Here is an 18,819-nt window from a genome sequence, read left to right as displayed (position 1 = left end):
TTTTTTTTTTTTTTTTTTTGAGATGGAGTCTTGTTCTGTTACCCAGGCTGTAGTGCAGTGGTGCAATCTCGGCTCACTGCAACTACTGCCTCCTGGGTTCAAGTGATCCTCCCACCTCAGCCTCCCGAGTAGCTGGGACTACAGGCATGCACCACTATGCCCAGCTAATAATTGCATTTTCACTAGAGAGAGTGTTTTTATTGGCCAGGCTGGTCTCCAACTCCTGACCTCAGGTGATCTGCCCACCTCAGCCTCCCAAAGTGCTGGGATTACAGGCATGAGCCACTGTGCCTGGCCCCTCCCCTCTTTACTCCCTATGCCTGCTGGTTCCTGCACACAGAGCTGGAACTGTGCAGAAGGCAAATATGCCAAAGAAACCCCACACACTCCTGCATCCCCCTAAGGTGTCCCACAGACCTGCCTGGGCTCCTGCTGAGCCAAAAAGTCCATCTGGGGTGCCCACACACATTGACCCCTCTGTCCATCCAACCAGAGCTCAACAGTGCACATACTAAGTAATTCTGCACCCAAAAGCACGCCCAGGTCACATTTGGAGGCTGGAATGGCAACCCTTTGGGACTTAACCCTATCTCCCCGCCTTTGCGGCCATCCCTCCTCTCACCCACTCTCTGGCCTTCCCAAGCCGCTTACTACCTGGAATAGACCGTGCATTCCCACTAACTGTACCCCAATCCTGCAAGTCCTTCTGCACCTGGCAAGCGCTACTCATTCCCCAGGAGCCCTCACAAGTGTCTCTCCCTCTGTGACTTCTGTCCTGACTCCCCTCCCCTGTGCTGGCACAAGGGCTTTGGAGCACTCACCACCGTGTGCTAGCACTTTGTTGCTTCTCCACTGCACAGAGCCCAGGAGGCCCTGAGGACAGGAATGGTCTCTGTGTCCTGGGTTTCCCTCCAGGCTAGGGTGGTGTTTTGCATGCAGCAAGTGCTCAGTGTGTGCTTCTGGGCACCAAATTAGATGTTCAGAATGGTGGAAAGCACATTCTAGAAAACAGCTGCTTTGATCCATCCATACCCTTCCTAGGAAGAGCAGATATAAAATCTTTTTCTTTCTCTAAAGAAATATTTGCAAATCTTTGGCCAAAATCTCTGCGAGTGAGCATGTACAATTACTGCAAATTGCAATGAATGAACAAAAAGGTTAACCATATTTCAAACATCAATTCACCCCCCTGTCTGATAATAGGGTTATTGAATCAGACTCCTCAGCAGAGACCCCCAGACCATGGGACTGAGCCCTTGGCTTTTTTTAATGGGAAAGCCACACCTTTAAGCACCGTCCTTCTTTTCACCAGTGAGAAATCCTGAGCCTCTTCCTAGTCTTGTTTCACTATAACTCTTTATTTTAATCAAGTAGTTGGAGAGAAAACTGCTGAAACTTACTTAACTGCAACACTTAATTTTAATCAATTTCCAAAGTATCCTGTACAGATAGGAAAGAAGGTAACATGCTGTTTAGAGGCACTCCTGCTTCTGTGACTGGGTCCATAGTTGAATACAGCCAAAATATTATTTTTTTAAATTAAAAAAAATTTTAAAGACACACATCTTAAACCTCAATTCCAAAAAGTGGGGATCTGTATTACAAAAGAATATCTCAATCAAAGTTACCTGCCATGCCCTGTCTCTTCCCAAGCAGACGAGTCCCTGGGGGAAGATGGGGAGAAGGAGCTTGCTCTGGAGAGCTCTTCTGAGGCCAGGCTTCCAGAAGCTTCCCCCTCCCTCTGTGCAAGTGAACAACAAACCACTGGACCAGACTCTAGCAGCTGAAATAAAACAGCTGTGTTTCTCACTCAACACCCTCTTTTACCAGATGAAGGGTACTGATTCTTGGAAAGGAGACAAATATTTCAGGCCATTTTCTCAGACCCTGACAAGGAGTAAATTAGGAAATCATGTAAGTACAATGTGCGCGTCATCGCTTCCTATTGATCACATGTAATTTACATCTTACAAAGATGTGAATTCTTGCATTCTCACTCCACAAGGAAAATCTCGATGATTTATTCATTTCAAATGAAAAATAGAAGGTAGATGAGAAGAATGACTTCACAGACTGCATCGTTCTCGGGGCACTGGTGCAAGGCTTTCTCATACACTGCCCGAAGGGCTCCGTGTGCAAGTCCCTCTAATTAACAAGGTGAATCACGCTGCAGTTCTCTAATTAGTGAGCCTGACAAGCCAGCGGAAACAGCCAGGCAGACTGGTACACATCGCTGGCCGACAAAGGCACAGCACATTCCAAGTGAAAAATGCAGATTTCTCCGAAATAACTATAAAAAGTAAGATGGTTGGGGGAAAAGAAAGACCCATCTAATTTTAATTCTCATGTTTCATGTGCAGGTCTCATTTACTGTCATGGGTAACTTGCTCCTTGATAAGATGAGATTTGCCTACGCTCTTTGTACAGCCTTTCCAGGAAAACCATCCCTTAAAATGTAGGCATTTTTAATGTTATTTTATTGTGGTAAGAACACTTAACATGAGATCTACACTCTTAACACGTTTTTGAAGTGGACAATACAGGGGTTTTTTTTTACTACAAGCAAAATGTTGCAAAGCAGAGCTCTAGAACTGATTGATCTTGCTTAACTAAAACTTTGTGCTGCTCATGCCTGTAATCTCACCATTTTGGGAGGCTGAGGCAGGAGGATCGCTTGAGGCCAGGAATTCGAGGCCAGCCTTGGTAAGACAGCAAGACCCTGTCTCTACAAAAAAATAAAATAATTCGCTGGGTGTGACTGTATGTAGCTGTAGTCCCAGTTACTTGGAAGGCTGAGGCAGAAGGATTGCTTGAGCCTAGGAACCGGAGGCTGCAGTAAGCTATGATTGTGCCACTGCACTCCAGCCTGGGAGACAGAGTGAGACTCTGTCTCAGTTTTGTGCCTGTTGATTAGTAACTGTCTGTTTCTCCCTCCCCTCAGGCCTGGAAACCATCCCTCCACATTTTGATTCTATGAATTTGGCAATTTTAGATACCTCATACAAGTGGAATTATGAAGTATTTGTCTTTCTGAAAACACAGGCATTTTTGCTTGAAATAAGAATCAGTGTCTCAATTGGAAATTCAGGATACTCTGTATTTTTGTTCAATATGCAGCACCTTCTAGAATTATTCCTAATTCTGCCAAAACCAGAGATGTCTGATGTCAAACCCCTTCGTGATTTTACTCGGTGCCATTCAGTCCCACAGTGCACCCTACAAGGAGCCCTCAAAAAGCAGGAACAGGTAAAAACTTCTACTCTCCAAAGAGGGGTGGTACCCGTGGTTCCTGAGTCACCAGCCTGGCTCATGGGTCCCACTGGAGACAGCCCTGGTGCACTGGCTATTTGCCCTGGTTTTACCTGTCTTTGCTCATCTGCTAACCAGAGGCTCTCTTTCTGTATTAGTCAGGATAATTAGTTCTGTATTATCAGACAGATAATTTATATATATATATACACACACACACACACACATACATATATATATACAAACATATATATAAAGGGGAGTTTCTTAGGTAGTATTAACTCACATGATCACAAGGTCCCACAATGGGCCGTCTGCAAGCTGAGGAGCAAAGAAGCCAGTCCAAGTCCCCAAACTGAAAAACTTGAAATCTGATGTTCAAGGGCAGGAAGCATCCATCGCAGGAGAAAAATGTAGTCTGGGAGGCTAAGCCAGTCTGTTCTTTTCATGTTCTTCTGCCTGCTTTTATCCTAGCCCTGCTGGCAGCTGATTATATGATGTTCACCCAGTTGAGGGTGGGTCTGCCTTTCCCAGCCCACTGACTCAAATGTTAATCTCCTTTGTCGACATCCTCACAGACACACCCAGGATCAATACTTTGCATCCTTTAATCCAATGAACTTGACACTCAGTATTAACCATCACACCTTCCATGATCATTAGCTAGGCTTTCTGAGTGGGTCCGGAAGCTTGGGAGGTGTTCTGGGGGTAGCTGCCAGATGAGCTCTTATATAGTTTGGCTCTGTGTCCCCACCCAAATCTCATCTTAAATCATAACGCCCACATGTCAAGGGAGGTATCTGATGGGAGGTGACTGGATCATGGGGACGGTGTCCCCCCCACGCTATTCTCATAATAGTGAGTGAGTTCTCAAGAGAGAGCTGATGGTTTCTAAGCGGCAGTTTCCCCTGCACTGTCTCTCTTCTGACGCCATGTGAAGAAGGTCCTTGCTTCCCCTTCACCTTTCACCATATTCCTGAGGCCTCCCCAGCTATTCAGAACTGTGAGCCAACCAAATTTCTTTCCTATATGAACTACCCAGTCTCGGGTAGTATCTTTTTTTTTTCTTCTTTTTTTCTTTTTGAGGAGTCTCACTCTGTTACCCAGGCTGGAGTGCAGTGGTGCCATCTCCACTCACTGCAACCTCCAATTCCCAGGTTCAAGAGATCCTCCCAAGTAGCTGAGATTACAAACATTAGTCACCACACCTGGCTAATTTTTGTATTTTTTAGTTGAGGAAGGGATTCACCTTGTTAGCCAAGCTGTTCTTGAACTCCTGACCACAAATGATCCACCTGCCTTGGCCTCCCAAAGTGCTGGGATTGCAGACATGAGCCACTGCACCCCGCCATGGGTAGTATCTTTATAGCAGTGTGAAAACGGACTAATACAAGCTCTCTGCCTGCATCAGCCACGTTTTGCATGTGCAGCCTGCAGTCACCCACGACACAGGGATGTGCTAAGAGCTCACTGCAGCACACGATGATGGGGACACCATCGTTCACGTTCACCTCCTGGCCTATTACTCCAGAGGACATGGCCACAGCTGCTCTCTTGCAGGATGGTGGGCTCAACCTCACTCAGAACTGGGAATGACCTCTCTGTCCTTTAAATTCCAGCAGCTTCCAATGGAGCTTGGAAGGTATTTTCTCTCAGCGTTGGAGACCAGTTGTTCAATGGATGGAAAAAAAAAAAAAAAAAAAAAAAACCTTGTAGGCCAGGCACAGTGGCTCACTCCTGTAATCCTTGGGAGGCTGAGGCAGGCGGATCACAAAGTCAGGAGTTCAAGACCAGCCTGACCAACATGGTGAAACCCTGTCTCTACTAAAAATACAAAAATTAGCTGGGCGTAGTGGCACATGCCTGTAATCCCAGCTACTCAGGAGGCTGAGGCAGGAGAATCACTTGAACCCAGGAGGTAGAGGTTGCAGTGAGGTGAGATCATGCCACTGCACTCCAGCTGGGCATCAGAGGGAGACTTCATCTCAAAAAAACAAAACAAACAACAACAACAACAAAAAAACAGTCTTGTGAAGGGAGGACTTAGACTCAGATTCGAAGCACTTCTACTGAACCCAGCTCCATGCCAGACACGTGCTGGGAACTTCCTCTGGAGCACGCGTGGATGTCGCTACTGCTTTATAGGCAGAGATCCTAGGTATTGGGAGTGTTGAAAATTGTGCCCAGAACAGCTAGGAAATAAAGAGAAGCCGAACATAAACTCTGGGTTTAGAACCCAGTCTGCACCCACATCTCTCTCTTTGTTCTAAGACTCATGTTCCCTAGCTCTAGACTTACAAACTGAAGGTTGTCGCTTCATAAAACTCACTGCTCTTCTCAGCCAAGACCAGTCACAACAGCACACTCTAATGCCAGTGAGCAACTCAGCAGTTCTTTGCAATGAATGGTCTTCCTGCCTCTCTCTGGGCAGAAATAAGAATGACAGGTTTAGAACTGTGGGGACACTTTTAAGGACAGCCTTGTCCGTGCACCATGACTCTCCCTGAAAGACTGAAACTGGCAAAACGTTACTTGAAGGCAAATATATGTGAAAGAGATCTGAGAACCATTGCCGAGGAGAGGACCAGTAGAAAGAAGAAGCCAAAGGGGAGCTATGGTCACAGAGGGGGCCACACTTGCTCCCACTCTGCCACCACCTGGGGCTCTGCCCTCCTGCTGCAGCCATGCAACTCCCAGGATTAAATTTTCTGTGAGATTTTCTCTGCATCCAAGCAAGCATCGCTACACACCTTTTCTTCCCTCGAACTCCGTATTCAGAATCATACAGTATCTCATCTTCAGCACTTAACATTTAAGAGTGTCCAGGCCAGCCATGGTGACTCACACCTGTAACCCCAGCACTATAGGAGGCCAAGGCAGGAGGATTGCTTGAGACCAGGAGTTTAAGATCAGCCTGGGCAACATGGAAAAACCCCATCTCTACCCAAAATACAAAAATTAGCCAGGCATGGTGGTGCACACCTGTAGTCTCAGCTACTTGAAAGGTGGAAGGAGGAGGATTGCTTAAGACCAGGAGGTTGAGGCTGCGGTAAGCCATGATCATACCACCGCATCCCAGCTAGAGCAATGGGGCAAGACCCTGTCTCAAGAAAAAACGTTTCCAGCACACACTAGCCCTGTCACTGAGGGAAGAGCCGGGGCAAGGATGTCACCCATGTTTCCCATGGTCTTCACACACCTGCTCCACCAGCTCTGCCTGCAAAAGCCTTCCGGGCCCATCTCCAGTGCCCAGTCTTCCATGAAGCTGTCCCTGGTCACCCTTACTGCCAACTCCCTGCCAGAGTAACTTCTCCCTCCTCTGGATCCTAAAGAGAGGTGAAAAGTGCTCAAAATAGAATTATCACTAGTTTTAAAAAGTGGAATAGCTTTTTTTTTTCCTTTTAGACAGGGTCTTGCTCTGTCACCCAGGCTGGAGTGCAGTGGTACGATCTCACCTCACAGTAGACTCCACCTCCTGGGTTCAAGCAATTCTCTTGCCTCAGCCTCCCGAGTAGCTGGGATTACAGATGTGCACGACCACACTCAGATAATTTTTGTATTTTTAGCACAAAAATACAAAAAATGGTTTTGCCATGTTGACCAGGCTGGTCTCAAACTTCTGACCTCAAGTGATCCACCCACCTCAGCCTCCCAAAGTGCTGGGATTGCAGGTATAAGCCACCATGCCCAGCCAAAAAGGAATATCTTAAGATCCCCATATATTGGTACATTTGAAGATTTAAAAAGTGTGTCTATGTTTGCATGGAACAGGAGGGACTGCACGGCAGACAAAGACCCCTTCATCCTGCCCCAAATAAAGAATTCTATGACCAAGACAAAAGATTTGGAGCTAAGCATTAGCCTCAGCAATGAGAATTGAGAATCCAGGAGGATTCCACTTGTGAAGGGGTTAACGAAAAACTCTGAAATAAACCAAAAGGCCTGAGCAGAGGTTAAGAGAACAGGGCTTTTGAGTCACATAGTCCTGGGTGTGAACTCCAGCATCTGTCTTCCTCCATTCGTGCTCCTGAATTACTTTCAACTTCAGTTTTCTCATCTGCAAAATGGGACAAATGATAGTGCTAGTGGAGTAATTACATGAGGGAATGCATCCGGAGTACTTAGTGTGGTGCCTGGCCCACAATGATCAAAGTCTTTTGGCCACCATCAACTGCATCATGAAAGATATTAATATGTTCTGTTTGTCTGTAATGGTCAAAGTCAATTGCAGTGAACAAATCCCAGGACACTGGCCTGGGCCTTGCTTTCTGGCTGTGAGGCCCAAGACTCAGGCCAGCAAGGCCTTGTCTCTGCGTGAATGTTTTAATTTTTTTTTTTTTTGAGATGGGAGTCTCACTCTGTCGCCCAGGCTGGAGTGCAGTGGCGCGATCTTGGCTCACTACAACCTCAACCTCCCAGGTTCAAGCAAGCCTCCTACCTCGGCCTCCCTAGTAGCTGGGATTACAGGTACCCACCACCACACCTGGCTAATTTTTACATTTTTATAGAGAGTTTTTCACCATGTTGCCCAGGGTGGTCTTGAACTCCTAAGCTCAAGCGATCCACATGCCACGGCCTCCCAAAGTTCTGGGATTACAGGCGTGAGCCACTGCAGCTGGCCTCATTCTCCCTTTTTGATGCCAACTCACTTTTGTGTGCCCAGATAAATTTAATTACTCTATCAACTGGCTTTTTCTTTACATTTACGCAGAATCAAAAAATACTATTAGTGAATATTTGTTCATCAATAGAATTATCTTCCTTTAGCCAGAGTCAAGATAAACACTCTATAATTATCAATGACTTTTAGAAAGATATTCAACAATATTTAAATTCATCAGTTCATTTTGAACATCTCCAGTATCTGATCACGAGAAAGATTGATCATATTTTAACTGCTTTATAAGTCTCACAGAAAAATTTAGTATAGTACACCTTTTCAAATATGTAAAAACAAACTCCCTCCCGACTCTCATAAGTTACAAACTCACATACTATAAAAGAGACAGCTTTAGGAGAAAATTGACCATGCTGCTTACATTAAGAATGAAAATAATGGCACTCATTTCTTTTTAAGAATTATAACTAGGCCAGGCGCAGGGGCTCACACCTGTAATCCCAACATTTTGGAAGGCGGGGACAGGTGGATCACTTGAGGTCAGGAGTTCAAGACCAGCCTGGCCAACATGGCAAAACCCCATCTCCACTAAAAATACAAAAATTAGCCAGGCATGGTGGTGTGTGCCTGTAATCCAGCTACTCAGGAGGTTGAGGCACAAGGATCGCTTGAACCCTGGAGTCAGAGGCTGCAGTGAGCCAAGATTGCACCACTGCACTCCATCCTGGGCAAAAAAAGAAAAAGAAAAAGACATGTCACTAGAGGTGTGATGTGATTTGGCTGTGTATCCCTGCCCACATCTCATATGGAATTGTAATCTTTGATGTTGGGGGAGGGGCCTGGTGGGAGGCGATTGGATCATGAGGGTGGACTTTGTCCTTGCTGATCTCATGACAGTGAGTGAGTTCTCAGGAGATCTGGTTGTTTAAATGTGTGCAGTGCTTCCCCTCTCCTTCTTCGCTATGTGAAGATGTGCCTGCTTCCCCTTTGCCTTCTGCCATGATTGTAAGTTTCCTGAGGCCCTCCCAGCCATGCTTCTTGTACAGCCTGTGGAATTGAGTCAGTGAAATCTCTTTTGTTCATTGGTTACTCAGTCTCAGGTAATTCCTTATAGCAATGCAAGAACAACTTAACACAATGGGGGGAACACATTTTTGAACAACAATACATTAAGCAGCATCTCATTATTCAATTGCGATGAAATCCTTGTAAATCAGAAAGCTCTTTAACAAGCTGAAAAATAAGGTACTTCCCACACAAACAGGAAACTAAAAACAGATCTTCAAACAAGGCTTTTTTAGTCACCTGGACACCAATTAGTAACACACTGCTTAATTTACACAAAAGCTGAGTTTAGGGAGGACAGCTATATCTTCCTTAGCATTACGTTTTTTGATACTTTGGAAAAATGGGAATTTTTACATCTCTTTGGACAACTGGCTATGGGGATGGCAAATGGTGCCCTAGATGTGAGCTTGCTCTGTCCTCTCCCTGAGACGAAGGGAGTAACTGTGTCAGACTCAAGCCCACAGGGAGGCCCAAGCAGGGGTTCTCGGTCAGGCGTGGGTTATCCAGACGGGACTCATCCAAGCAAGCTCAGGGGTCAAGGCTGGATCCAAAAGTCTTCTCACGGTTAGTACAATCTTTTTGACAGGTTTTTGTCTTTCAGTGGGCACCACTAGAGACAGAAGTTTAAAAGGTCTTGTACAACGTGGGTTTTTTTTTTCTTCTGTCCTACATTTTCCTCTCTTAAATATTCATTTATTTATTTATTTGAGACCGGGTCTCACTCTGTCACCCAACCTGCAGTGCCACAGCACAATCACAGCTCACTGCAGCCTCAACTTCCCAGACGCCAGCTATCCTCCCACCTCAGCCTCCCAAGTAGCTGGGACCACAGGCCTGCACCACCACACCCAGCTAATTTGTGTATTTTTAGTACAGACAGGGTTTCACCATGTTGGCCAAGCTGGTCTCGAACTCCTGGTCTCAAGTGATCCACCTGCCTTAGCCTCCCAAAGTGCTGGGAATGCAGGTATGAGCCACTGCATCTGGTGGCCTCTCTTAAATATTAATTTGCTATATTCAAGGAACATGAATTTGGCACCACAGGTTTGGAAACCCTGATCAGATGTCCTTGCAGCTTTGCCTTGTCTGTTCCTGGCCTGCCAGGCAAGCTGTCCTCCCTCAGTATCTGCAAAATGCAAGTCACTCCCCAGCTAGTGCTCTCAGCTTGGTCCTCAATGGCACACTAGCCTAGGCCAACTGATAACAGCCAGACCTGCATTCCTTTGGGGGACTAGCATCACTCAGAACCCACTTGGGAGAGTTCAGGTGACCCCCTCTTGCCCACACATTCTTGGCCTTCTCTACAACCCAGTGAAACCAGCCTGAAATCTCACACCTGTGAAGGGCTTGGTGTCCCTTTCAAGCCTAGACCTCCAGATTATGGATAAAGATGCCCCAAGAAGGGCGACTCTCCTGTATGTAGTTCCAAAGAACCTAACATCAGTAAGGCTCCATCCAGGTCATTCATCTCTATCCTGACGTTTCTTTCAGCCTTCTTTGCACACATGCCAATACAACGTTCCCCACTCACAATAGAACTAGTTTTTAAAAAGCATCCCCCATGTGAAATGTTGTCAATGTCCCCACCGTTAGCCCTGCAGATGGTTATGACACTTAGGGACATCACTGGGTCTGATTTTTTCTTTTCCTCAATCACTCAATCCCTCTTTTTTTTTTTTTTTTCCAATGCTTTTTATGCATTGGGAACTGTATTTTATTTTATTTTATTTTATTTTATTTTATTTTATTTTATTTTGAGACAGGGTCTTGCTCTGACATCTAGGCCGGAGTTCAGTGGCACAATCTCAGCTCACTGCAGCCTCAACCTCCCAGGCTCAAGCAATTCTCCCACCTCAGCCTCCTGAGTAACTGGGACCACAAGCATACACCACAGTGCCCAGGTAATTTTTTTGTATTTGCAGAGAAGGAGTCTCATTATGTTTCCCAGACTGGTCTCCATCTCCTGACCTTACGTGATCTGCCTGCCTTGGCCTGCCAAAGTGCTGGGATTACAGGAGTGTGCCACTGCACCCAGCCTCTTCTATGCTTTATTTAATTAATTTTTTAAACTTAAAAATATTAACATTATTCCACATTTGTTTCAGGGTTATATTTTGTTTTTGTTGTATAAGAAATAAAACATTACCACCAGAGGTGAAGACCCCATTTCTTTCCTCTGTCCCAATGCTTATCCCCTAGAGGTAACTGGAAGTTGGTGTGCGTCCTTTCCATAAAGATGTTGTTATATCTTTAAAGCCTCTGCATGCATCTTAAAAGAAGTTTTAGTATTGTTTTTTCCTTAGTTTTAAACTTTGGGCCGGGCAAAGTGGCTCACACCTGTAATCCCAGCACTTTGGGAGGCCGAGGTGGATGGATTGCTTGAGCTCAGGAGTTCAAGACCAACCTGGCCAATGTGGTAAAACCCTGTCTCTACAAAAGTACAAAAAGTTAGCTGGGCATGGTAGCATGTGCCTGTGGTCCCAACTACTCAGGAGGCTGAGGCAGGAGGATTGCCTGAGCTTGGGAGGCAGAGGTTGCAGTAAGCCAAGGTCATACCACTGCACTCCAGCCTGAGCAACAGAGCAAGACCCTGTCTCAAAAAAAAAAACCCCACAACTTTGCATTATGTCATACTGTACACGTGACCATTCAACATGTTCTTTCCCCATTAATATGGTCTCAAGATTTATCCATGTTGATGCACATGGATCTAGTTGAATAATTTTTGCTGTTTTATGTTTATTATATAAATATATCTCAATTGTTTTAATCCATTTTCCTATTGATGGGCACACAGGTTCTCATTTTTTATTATCACTATACGTAGTGCTGTAATAAAGACTCTATAGAAGTCTCCTTTGTACACATTCAAAAGTATCCCAAGGAGATATAAAAATGGTTGGGTTGAAAGGAATGCATATAGTCAACTTTCAGTAGATACTGCCCTCTGAAGCACAATTGGCTGTTCTAATTTACACTCTGGCTTACATGGTGACTTCCCGTTCCTCCAATCTGTTTCAAACACTTGTCAGATTTCTTTTTTAATTTTGGCAATATGATGGGCATGAAACATGTCACTGTTTTAATTCTGAGTCCCTAACTACTAGAGAGTTGGGCATCTTTTCATATGCTTATTGTTACTAAAACTTCCTCTTCAGATCATTGTCTGTATCTCTAGCCATTTTTTATTGAGTTGTTTGTGTATTATGTTTGTTCATTTCTCTTTTTTTCTTTCTTTTTCTTTATTCTGGATACAAATCTTTGGTCAATTATGGATAAATGGGCTTACATTTTACTTTTAGTTTTGATGACTATTGTTGTTAGGAACTTATATATTCTATTCTGGCCTAATTTATCAATTATTTCCCCTAGATATGCTGTCTGACTACTTCTATCTTAAGAATGTCAAAATAGGATATTCTATTTTCTTATAAAATTTTCTTATTTGAGCCTTTAATTTATGTATAATGTATTATTGTATATGAAGCAGGTAGCAGCTCAATTTTCTTTTTTCAAGACAAGACAATTTTGGAAAAACAGGAACAAAACAAGTACTTCTACTTTGAGTAATGCAGAACCAGTTTCTGCCAACCCTGAAACTAAAAACAATTAGAGAATCTGGAAAAAAGTAAAATCTGCTTGGAAGCAGCAGAGAGGTTGGCCATGATAGTAAGGAATTACCAGGCAGATCTGGAAAAGGATGGAGACCCCAGGAGTACAGAGAAGTATTTGGGGCCACTTTCCTTTAGAAGGCATCTGCCAATTCTGAGGTGGGAAGTCTGAGAAGCCAAAAGGTTAAGCTACAAGGTTGATACCCTTGAGAGTGAAAGGGATTGGTATTCAGGCCTGCTGAGTAGGGAGATGACTAGTGAGCCCCCAACTTTTGTATGGAACCTCAAGTCTGTATCCTGGGAGTAAGCATGAACCACAGGAAGGCTCTTGCAGGGACTGCAACTCAGTTACAAATCATCTCAAGCCCCAGCATTAGATTAAAGTAGACCTCAATGGCTAGTGTCCTCAGCTGCCTCTCCAGACTTACATGTTATTCTTGTCATGTATTTTATTTCTCTTTATATTTTAAACCTTAGGAGACATTATTATAAAGTTTATTTATATTTACTCTCATATTAATCTTTTTGTTGCTCTTCATTACTTCCTGAATCACCAAGCTTCAATCTGGGGCAATTTTTCCTTCAGCATGTCCTTTAGTGAAAATCTGCTAGTATTTCATTCTCTCCATTTTTTTTGTTTATGTAAAAACATATTCAATTAATCTTTATTCTTGGAGGATATTCTAATTGTGTATAAAATTCCAGGTTGACAGGTTTTCTTTTTCTCCCCAACATTTTAAGATTATCATTCTAGCCAATTCAATTCCTTTTCATTCCATTATTGACAAGTCAACCATCAATCTAAGTGTCACTTCTTTGAAGGTAATCTTTATTTTTTTCTATAGCTGCTTTTAAGATTTTCTCTTTGTCTTTAGTTTTTTAACAGATTAGATAGATAGATGGACAGATAGATAGATAATTAGAGGGTGTAGTTTTAGTCATATTTACCCTACTTGAAATTTTCAGACTTCATGAATCTGTGGCTTGATGTCTTTTTGACCAATTCTTAGCTATTATCTTTTCATATATTATTTCTATCCTATTATTTCTCTCCTTTTCTTGGAACTTAATTACTTATATGTTGAGCTTTCTTACTATATGCACATATCTCTTACCCTTTCTTCTGTCTTCCCCATTCTCTGGTTTTTATAATTCATTTTGGATATTTTCTCTTGACTTAAATTCCAGCATCTTGCTATTCAAATGGTCTATGACAGCATTGGCAAATGCAGCATCTTAGCCCCAACAAAGCCTACTGAATCTTTGATAGAGGAATACTGAAGTCTCCTACTATAATTGCAGATTTGTCTATTTCTTCTTGCAGTTCTATCATTTTATGCTTCATGTATTTTGAAGCTTTGTTATTGGGTGCATAAACATTTGGAATAGTTATTTCTTCTATCACTTTAATCATTGATAAATGAAACTGATAAGATAATCCCTGTTTAACTTTCTTTTGACTAAAGATAGCATAATGTATCTTTTTTCCATTCTTTTACTGTTAACCCATTTGTGTCTCTATATTTAAAGTGTGTTTGTAGTAAACAGCATATAGTCAGGTCTTGCTTTTTTAGCCAATCTAGGAATCTCTGCCTTTTGAGGTGTATAGACCATTTAATGTCATAATTGATATGGTTAGATTTAAGTCTATTATCTTGCTACTTGCTTTCCACTTGTTTCTTCTATTCTTTCTCGTTTCCTCTTTTTCTAACTTCTTTTAAATTAATTGACTTTTTATTCTATTTTATCTCTTTTTTGGGGGCTTGTTAGACATGACTCTTTGTTTTATTATTTTCATAGTTGTTTTTGAGTTTATAATACATCTTTAACATATCACAATCTACATTCAAATAGTATTGTGGCATTTCACATATAGTATCAGAGCTCTACAATAGTATATTCCCATTTCTCCCATCAAGGCTTTTGTGATGTTGTTGTCATACATTTTATATAAATTTATATTACCCTGTACATTACTCTGTAGGTTCTGCTATGTATTTTTCTGCTGGCTCTCTCTCACGATGCTTTGAGTGTGTATGTGCATTTTGTGCATGCTTTTGTTTATTTCTTTTTACCATATGCTCATTTTTTTAGAACTTTATCCAGGCAAATGCTTGAGATTATAATAAAGGTGGATTCCTCCAGAAAGAGAATTTTCATTTGTTCTGTCTACTGAACTGGAGTACTACCAGTATGGCAATACTCTATACTAAAACCTCAGATTAAGATTTTTTTTTTTTTTTTTTTTACCATCTAGACAGTGTGAATTTTGGGTGCAAACTGGCATGAGAAGAATCTGTTTGTTATTGCAAATTTTCAAGGGAGACTGAACCCGGCCCCAATCCTATACTAGCATCATTCGTAATTTTTGATAAAATTCCCTGAGGATAGCAGGACTGGTTTATTTCTAGTTTTTCCTTGCTTTAAGGGTATAATCTCTGAAGTCTCAGCTTTATGATGGATGTCTTCCATTAGACTTCCTGTTCTGGATAGGCCCCAAGCTTGTGTCCTGCATTCCACAGCCCAAAAGGAAATAAAACCCAACTTCATCTTATTTAGTAAATGCTCTCAAGGTAAAGAAGCAGCATCTATGCTTCCTTTTTTGAGTTCCAATCTTCACTTGATTTTTGGTTTGAGTGCTTCTTACTTTCTTACCAGTTCATTGATTCATTTAATAATTTATTTAAAATTTATTTTTCATCTGGCATTTTTAGCCATTTCCCACTGGAGATGTTGGCCAGGATCCCTCATCCACTGAGCTGCTGTAATCCCAACACTTTAGAAGGCTGAGGCAGGCAGATCACTTGAGGTCAGGAGTTCGAGAACAGCCTGGTCAACACGGTGAAATCCCATCTCTACAAAAAAAAAATCCCCATGTGTGGTGGTGAATGCCTGTAATCCTAGCTACCTGGGAGGCTAAGATGAGAGGATTGCTTGAGCCCAGGAGTATGGGGCAGCAGTAGGCTATGATCATGTCACTGCACCCTAGCCTGGGTGGCAGAGTAAGACCCCGTCAAAAAAAAAAAAAAAAAAAAAAAAAAAACCTAAATGACACTGAATCACAGCTTTCCATTTTGTATGCCCAATCTCCTTGAGACCTCTCTGGCAGTTCAATCCCTACCCATTACCAAGGTTGTCCTTAAATGAAGCCTGCTTTAAAATGGATTTCTGCATCACAATGGTTGCCCACATCCCAGCCAACATCTCTTGCTATCCTAGGCTTTTCAGGGTACACATGACTCATGAAGGCAAAAAAATATGAAAACTGTTCCCCAGAGTGCATTCTAAGGCACTCAAAGAGGTTGAGATCCCTGCCCCTGCCCCATACACCACACTATCATTCTGGAGTCTGCAGCAATAAAACTTTAACACATCTGTGTTTTTAGTGGAATATTAGTGTAAGTCTTGTTTTCTCTCCTGCATATCTAGTAACTAAGGAGACTCTCGACACATGGCAGGCAACCACATTTAACTTTCATTAGCTATTTTATCATAACTAGCCTACTTGTAGCCTTGAACATAATGTTTAAGCTCTCTGAGTCATAGTTCTGTATGTAGATGCTGTAATCTCGAAATCAGTTAACTGATGTCCCAGAGTTGTCATAAGGAAGGATCCTTACAAGCCCATGAACATTTGAGTTTTCCTACATGGCCAATCTTGGGGACAGACTACTGCAGAAATTCACAAATGAGGCTGGGTGTGCTGGCTCATGCCTGTAATCCCAGCACTTTGGGAGGCCCAAGCAGATGGATCACCTGACGTCAGGAGTTAGAGACCAGACTAACCAACATGAGGAGACCCTATCTCTACTAAAAGTATAAAAATTATCTGGCTGTGGTAGTGCACATCTGTAATCCCAGCTGCTTAGGAGGCTGAGGCAGGGAAATCGCTTGAACCTGGAAGGCAGAGGTTGCAGTGAACCAAGATAGCACCACTGTACTCCAGTCTGGTGACAGAGTGAGATTCCATCTCAAAAAAAAAAAAAAAAAAATTCACAAACGAGTAGAAACTCACAAATGTATAAAATAAATGCCAGTTAAATGCTCCAATTATGTTTGGTTGCATAACAAATTACCCCAAAATTTAGCTGATTAAAACAACAAAGTTCTGAGGATCTCCTACAAGTTCTGAGGATCGGGAAGCAGCTTAGCTGGGCAGTTCCAGCTCAGAGTTTCTCAGGAGGTTCCACTCGAGCTGTTGCCTGGGGCTTCAGTCATCCTGAGGATTGACTAGGGCTGAAGAATCCACTTCTGAGCTCACCCACATGCTTTGTTAGGCCTCAGTTTCTCCCTGGCTGTTGGCTAGAGGCTTCCTCTCGGCATAATGCTTTGCTTAGGACTGCCCACAACACAACTGACTTCCTTTGGCCTGAGCCAACAGACAGCCCCCAAGGTGGAAGCCACAATGTCTTCTATGAACTAATGTTGGAGGTGATACAACGTCATTCTGCCATATGTCACTGGTCACACGGACTAATGCCAGTACAATCTGAGAGAGGACTACACAAGGGTGTGAATAGTGGGAGTAGGGGTCATTGGAAACTACCTTGGAGGCTACCACATCAAATGAATAAACATATCCTTTAGAAAACTTGTGTAGCCTATTTATCTGGTTTCCCTGAAGAATTTCCCCCCAGGATACTCCTGGCCCCTTATCTCCTCCTCCCACTCTTTACCACTGAAGAGGTGCCTGGATAGTTATAGGCACTGGTGCACATTTCTTGCCTAGATGGAGGTAATTTATTAAAATTTATGAGTAAAACTACCTTCTTCTCTCTGAGCTAGTTCATGACAGAAATCACGGTTAAGTGAATCCACTTTGCAGACCAGGCTTGCCTTCAGATGGAGAATTCCAAGCTCTAAACTGGCTACAGAGAGTCAGAGAAGCCACTGGCCAGGATGTCTGGCTACTCTTTTCAATATATTGTTGTGATGGAGATGATATTTAATTCCATTCATCTGATTCTCATTTCTTCCCTTGGTTGATTCTGAACTCAGCTAGGGAACAAAAGCATTTTTTTTTTTTTTTAACAGCAACTCAAACGCCAACTAGAAGGAATGCCTTGACAGAATGAGAAAACATCATTCAGTGGCATGGGAACATTTTATATAATTGCAGTTGACTAGATTCAATCGTCACTTTAGGAATTTTATTCATTGATTGTCCTCACTGACATGGAGTAAATTTTTAATACATTAATTAGGCTACTTTTTTTTCCTGGAGGTTTCGACCCTTAAAATTGTCCCTTTTTTTTTTTGTAGGGGTGCTTTCTCCCTATGGGATGCAAAATTGGAAATGTAGCCATGACATTGTAATCCATGCACAGTTTTAGTTATTTGTACTCCAATTGCCATGGAATAATCAAGAGGTGCCAAAGGATTGTTACTTTATAATGTTCAGTCACTTCTGCTTCCGTTTTTGCATAACACTGGACTCCAGCTGAACCTACCTTTGTGATCTGATTCATAGGTTCCCGTAAGATATTAACGTAATTCTTCGGTTTTAAGACACATTTCCTCCTACCTCTTAATGTTTCTGGGATCAAGATGTCAAAAGAAACTTGCCAGTGCTTTCTTTCGCTATTTAAGGTAGGATGCATTCTAAAACTAGTGATGTTTTGGAATCAAAGAAATGTAAATGTGAGGCACCTGGGCTGACGGCAATCTTGCAGCTTGAACTGTCTAGGTGAGAGTTGTTCAACAATAACATTTGGTATGTTTTATCTGATGGTTTTTCCATATGTAACGTGGCTATATCTCCCAGCAATCCTGATTGGCTTTTATTTCTAGGAAGGTTGGGGGTTTCTTGGGAAATTTGAAGAATACTAAATCAAGAACTTGTCTAGCTGGATAGGCCATTCTCACAGACATGGGTGGGAAATTCATTGGAGGACCCACGATACGCTTGGTTCCTAAGCTGTCCTGAATTCCTACAGGGGCTATCTAAAGAGTGAGCCTTTCATTCTGTGTCTCTAAGCCCTCGAACTTGACCTTACTGTACTTCCTGCTAAGTGACATAAAATCAGGACTCCCAGAGAGGTGTTAGAGGAAAGAGGTTTCTTCAAATATCTAAAGACTAGAAACACAGCCTGGAGGGAGGACCTTTGGTTGGAAGAGTGGAATATGCTGTACTATGTCTAAGAAAGCAGCAGTGAGTGATGCTACCTGTGAAAGAGGATGGAAAATGACAAGTTACAGCCCTTAGGAATTAAGTCTAGTATGCATGCCAGAGGCGTTTGAACCAGAGCAACTCCATGTTGAATAGGGGCTGGG

General features: G+C 42.7%; 1 long non-coding RNA gene across 1 annotated transcript in view; it reads right to left on the bottom strand.

Annotated features, from left to right (window-relative positions):
• Window positions 1-6,437: 6,437 nt before the first annotated feature.
• Window positions 6,438-18,819, bottom strand: part of LOC116530763 — a 29,133-nt gene continuing 16,751 nt past the window's right edge. The window contains exon 3 of the long non-coding RNA XR_004260117.1: window positions 6,438-6,575. This is a non-coding gene — a long non-coding RNA (uncharacterized LOC116530763). The remainder of the gene's footprint in view (window positions 6,576-18,819) is intronic.

This window comes from Sapajus apella, unplaced genomic scaffold (assembly GCF_009761245.1).
Source record: "Sapajus apella isolate SASKATOON/1434 unplaced genomic scaffold, GSC_monkey_1.0 scaffold68, whole genome shotgun sequence".
NCBI lineage: Eukaryota > Metazoa > Chordata > Mammalia > Primates > Cebidae > Sapajus > Sapajus apella.
This window is presented reverse-complemented; position numbering and strand designations above follow the sequence as displayed.